We start from the raw sequence: 5,391 nt of genomic DNA, 5'->3' as shown, positions 1-5,391 counted from the left end.
GGTGCCTGGTGTGGTTTGGCCCAGCCTCACCCCCCTCCCCTGGGAGAAATCAGCAGTCCACACCAGGGGGCGAGCCTCACTGCTCTCTCTCAGTAGTAGTCGTAGCGCTTTACGTTTAATTGTTTAAATCGAGATACAGTCGACATCTCGCGCTGTATTGGCTTTACACGTACAGCATAACGATCTGGTACACGTAGATTTTGGAAAATGATCACCAGGGTATAAGTTTAGTTGGCATCCATCACCGCACATAGTTACAAATTTTATTGTACTTTTCTGATGAGAAGTTTTAGGATCTCTTCTCTGAGCAACTTTCAGGTGTGCAGGACAGTGTCATCGGCTAGAGTCCCTGTGCTGTGCCGACATTCCCGGGACCTATTTATCCTGTAACTGGGGGTCGCTGCCTTTTGACCCCTGCACTCATCCCCCTCCCGCCACCCTCGGTGTTCCCTCTGTGCTTGGTCGCTGGCTGGGAGCCGCGTGGGACGCTTGGCCGGCTGAGGGGGCGGTGCGTGGCTGCAGAAAGCTCTGGGCCCTGTTATTATGCAGCTGGAGGTGTGTCACGGCCGGTTTTATGGCCACCGTGATGGATCTTCGGAGCTAACCCCACACCCCTGTCCCGAGTGCCCAGGCTTCCCAGCACACGGGGGTGCCCCGGTGGCCCCCACCCCGACTCCACGTCACTGCTCAGTCTCCTTGGTTATAACTTCAGGTTTAAGCTAGGTGCCTTTGGTTTAAAAGAACTGTCGCTCTCCCAGGAGCCTCAGCAGACAGAATCTAGCAGAAGGAGGGTGTTCCCTAGGAACCCAGGGCAGGAAGCAGGTCCTTGTGCTGGGCTGGGCCCGGGGCCTGGGGCTGGGGGGGGGGGGGCGGCACCCCCTCCTTTCCCCAATCCTCCCCTTCTCTGACCCTCTCTTTCTCCCTGTGTCACTGTCTCCATCTGCCTGCCTCTCTCTGCCACTTTCTGTCCGAATCTCTCTGACTCTCTCTGTCTCTCTGGGTCTCTTTCTCCGTCTGCCTCTCTCTGTGTCTGTCTCTGCTCTCCTCCGTGTCTCTGTGACCCCCTTCGAGCTCTGCAGACCGGCTCCCCCTGCTTGGCTGTGACCTGCGCCCATGGTGGCTTCCCAGGTGGGGGCTTCAGAGCCAAGCCCCCCACCCTCTTCCATGATCTCCCCAGCACTGCCCAGCATGTGGTGGGTGTCTCCACTGAGCCCAGCAGGCGGTCTGCCTGGAACAGATGTGACTCCGTCGCCACCCTCAAGGGCAGTCTGAGCCTCTCCCCACAAAACGTTCCATGAGAAAGAACCTGCTTCTGGATCCCCAGCCCCTTCTTCCTCCCGCTCTGCCTTAGCCACACGCAGGGCACTTGTGTGCTAGCAAGCGTGGAGCCTCCGTCCTGGCCACCATCCAGGCAGTGACGCCCGAGGCAGGACGTGCCCTCTCTACCCTCCTGGAAGTACCCCGCCGCAGGAAGCAGCAGTCACTTCTGGAACCCCAAACACACGACGCCCCAGATTAAGTTAGTCTGGTTTCTGTTGTAGCCAGAAGTATTATCTGGTCTTTCTGTTTCAGAAGCTCTTAAAAAAAAAAAAGGCAACACATAACACTTTTTTATTAAAAAAAAACAAAAGGGCCACAATAACATACAAGATGGGCCCTGGGCGCCCCTCTGCCTGCACCTTCAGCGTGTTGTCACAGAAAAGCAGAATCAGCATCTCGCACAGAATCAAGGCAGGAGCACAAGGTGTTTCACTAGACATTAAGGAACGTGTCTCCCCGTGGTGGTACGTGCACGGGGACGTTATGGGAAGGAGCAAAGAGAACGGGGAGAAATGAAGCCCCCTTCCCTCCTCCTAGCCAGCCGGTCCCCTCCCTGCGGCCGCTTCTGTCCCTGATTTCCAGAACATTCTTCCAGAGGTGGAGTGAGGTCTTCCCACCGTTCTCAGGTGATGTTTATTCATGGCCACGCTTGATTCCTTCCAGGCTCATTTCTGTAAACCCTTCCAGGGTTGTTAAAAAGTGTCTGAGAGGCGACGTGGCCTTGGGCTTCCATCTGACTGCCTAACTGCCTTCACTAATCACGCTGAGATCAAGCGGATAAAAAGACCCTCCAAGGTCGGAGGGTGAGTGAACCCCCCCATGCCGGTTGGAGGCGGCAGGGCTGAGGTCTCACGGACTCTGGCTGGCAGGCTGAAATCATCGCTCTAATTAAATAAACCAGCCTTAAATGCTACACAAACATCGTGACAGAGGTCTTGGGCTATTTACTTAGGGAGAAGTGGAAAGAAAGGAAGAAGGCATTTCCTGGATAAAAACCCCACATTGTTTCCTGAGTGCTCTGTTCCCAAGCAAAATGAGAAGGTTCTCTCTGTCTCTGTCTCTCTGTCTCTGTCTCCTTCCCTCCCCTTCTCCCACCTCTCCCCTCTCTCAGTGTTTCCTCTGAAAACTGAATAAAAGTCTTCTGTTTTTCAGTGTTGGCTAGTACTTCTCATTTTGGAATATTCTGGTCAGCAATCCATAAAACCTGGCTTGAGACTCTCCTCCTGCAGGAAGGCCTCCTGGATTCCTGCCCTAACCTTCAGGTGAGTTAATCTTTTCTGTCAGCGCTTATGCAGTCAGCCTGGTTGTCGTTTTGCGCTCATAGAGAACTCCTTTTGTAACTCGTTTTGGAGGCTTCATTGGTGTATATTTCAGCTTTGCAAACAGACTGTGTTTTATCAGGTCTGAACTGATGCTTTTTGTTTCTTTCCCATTTCCCCAAGCTGAGCTCATGTCGCCCGTCAAATAGGCGCCTTCTCCAGTAACCTCAGGATCCAGACGAGTGGTGTCACCATCTCCCAGCCTCCCAGGCTAGAAGCCCCCCAGTCCTGGAAAGCATCCTAGCCCCTGGGCATGCTGACATTTACTGCTGTTACAGGATTTCACACTCTCGAAATCTGCACGGCAGCATCTGTTCCTGGAGGTTTCAGAGAAATTAAGGGAGGCTGTGAGCTCAGGGTCTGACCTTTGGGCAGAGGACGGGGCTGGGGAGCACTGGTCTTCAAAGCTGGCTTTGATCTCCCGGGACTAGGTGTCCTGGGATGCAAGCCAGCTGTGCCACTGGTGGCCTGGGAACCCCTGGGCAGGGCACCTGACTCAGCCACTGTGACCCCTCCATCCCCGCCCCCGCCCAGGTTCCGCTAAAAGCACCAGCCCCCTTACCTTAGGTCACCAGCAGGTAATGGTGGGGGACGGGCTTGGCAAAATACACAAGCCCTATAGACTCTTACGGTCCCCTCCAGGTTCAAGGTTGGTAGCTCTGAGTGAAATACATGCGAATTAGGAAAGGAAACCAGACTGAATTCAGTCATTCTGCTTCACCCCTGCTGGGGCTGTCCTGAGACCCGTCCAGCCGCCCACACCCTCACGTGGGAGAACGGGCTCTGGGCCCAGGCGTGTGCTGACAGGCCTGTGAGCCCGGGGTGGGCGGCCCCCGGTTCTCCACGGCCCCTGCAGACGGACAGCAGCCGGCCAACTGGATGACCAAGGAGCAGAGCAGCGGGCGTGAGGGCGGTGAGGGCGGCGGGCATCCTCTGGGCCCTCGGGCCTTTTGTCCCCGAACCGAGGCTCTGAGCCTTTCAACCGAGTGGTGGAGCCACGCTGTCCCCCAGGATAAGAACGGGGCATCTGTGCGGGGCCTCTGGACACCGGGTCCCACCCTCCCGGGAGAGAGCGCGAGCAGCGTGCTTGGTGACGGGGGTCTTTGTCGGGTCAGTGAGGACCTCGCCGGGTTCGTTCCTGGGCTGCCATGCGAGGCCCTGTGAACCGGTGGCTCCAAGCCACAGAGATCCACTCCCGGAGCCTGTGCGGGAGACTCCGGGGGCCCCGGGCGGCGCGTCCGCCCTTGGCGCTCCGTGGCGTGGGCTCCACAGCCTGGTGTCTGCCTGCTTCGCTCTCCGTGTCCCAGTCCCCCTCCTTTCTCTGGTAAGGACCCCAGCCCTTGGACCCGGGGCCCGCCCTGAATCCAGACCCTTCGTCTGATTACATCTGCAAAGACCCCATTTTCGAGTAAGCTCACATTCGCAGGCAGGGGGGACTCGGACGTAGCTTTCGGGCGCCAGGACCCCATCTGCCAGCCTGGTCCTCGGGCTCTCAGTCTTGAACGTCAGTCCCTTGGTGGATATAGATGGGGCCGAAGCGACTCTTGGATTCGCGCTGCCTGGGGACTCGAGGTGGAAAGACCCCGTCCCGCCCTCAGATGGCCTGTGGTCTTTCTGCCCGGTCTCCTCTCGTGAACCCGAGCGTCGCGGGAGGGGATGTCCTGCGTGCCCTGAGAGAGGAGGGAAAGCGTCCAGGTGCCCGCATCTGTGCTGGGTCCTCACAACCAGAAACAAATGCCAAGTGGACTTTGGGTTGACGGACCCCTGTCCTCACGGCCTACCATGTGTACGGATTGAGGGGCTTGGCGGACCCTGGTGAACCACGTCTGGTCAAGGAAGGTGCGTGTGAACAAAATTCACTTGGAGAAGTGCCACGAGGCGCCCTCGTGCCGTGTTCGGTGGGGGCCGGCTTCTGGGTGGACTGAGGTTGCCTCTGGAATGGAAGAGCTAAAACGGGTGGTCATAGGTTAAACTTTTGCAGATTAAAGCTCATTTTACCATTTCAACAACAGGAGGAATCCTCGTACCAGAGAGTTTTTGACCGGCCGCTCAGTCGGGAGAGTCCTCAAGCAAGGAATGGTGTTTTTTAAAGGTCTAGAAATGTCTGCATTTCACACAGAGACGTGTACGCTTTTCACCTTTATCTTTGTTAGCGCAGGGTCGTGACCTTTGCTTGGAGAACCGGTCTGCTGCTGGGAACTGTCTGCCCTTCCTGGTACAAACCACACAGGCGGTTATGGTGTGGGATTTCCCAAAAGCAGGATGTGTGTGTAGCATTGGTAACTAAATCCCGCGGAGGGATGGGACATACTCACGGATAAAGGCACTGGGGAGCTATCTGGGGTTCCGGAATGTTCTCCCTCCTAAACACATGGTAGTTATACAAGCTGTACGATTAAGATTAGTTTTATCAGGGCGCCTGGGTGGCTGAATCAGTTAAGCGTCCGACTCTTGACTTCGGCTCCCGTCACGATCTCAGGGTCGTGGGACAGAGCCCCACGTCGGGCTGCATCCTGGGCACGGGGCCTGCTTGAGATTCTCTCTCTCTCACTCCCCCTCTCTCTCTTCCTCTGCAGCCCCCTCAGAAGAAAGATTAGCTTTATGGATTTTATACCTCAGTAAGAAAATTTTAAAAATAAGGGGGAGTGAGAACTAAAGACATAATATACTCCTAGCGTGGAGTTCTACATTTTTTTAAAAAAAATTTATGTTTATTTTTGAGAGAGAGAGCACGTGCAAACAGGGGAGGGGC

General features: G+C 55.9%; 1 long non-coding RNA gene across 1 annotated transcript; it reads left to right on the top strand.

Moving 5' to 3' along the window:
- The first annotated feature begins 1,422 nt into the window (after positions 1–1,422).
- Positions 1,423–3,772, top strand: LOC109252420 (uncharacterized). The gene is made up of 3 exons (XR_002073995.2): positions 1,423–2,123; positions 2,473–2,582; positions 2,763–3,772. It is a non-coding gene; the product is annotated as an uncharacterized LOC109252420 (long non-coding RNA).
- Positions 3,773–5,391: the final 1,619 nt, after the last annotated feature.

The sequence above is a fragment of the Panthera pardus genome, unplaced genomic scaffold (genome assembly GCF_024362965.1).
Source record: "Panthera pardus isolate Hobbes unplaced genomic scaffold, ASM2436296v1 HiC_scaffold_9, whole genome shotgun sequence".
Classification (NCBI taxonomy): Eukaryota; Metazoa; Chordata; class Mammalia; order Carnivora; family Felidae; genus Panthera; species Panthera pardus.
The sequence above is the reverse complement of the archived record's forward strand: the minus strand, read 5'-3'. Positions and strand labels throughout refer to the sequence as shown.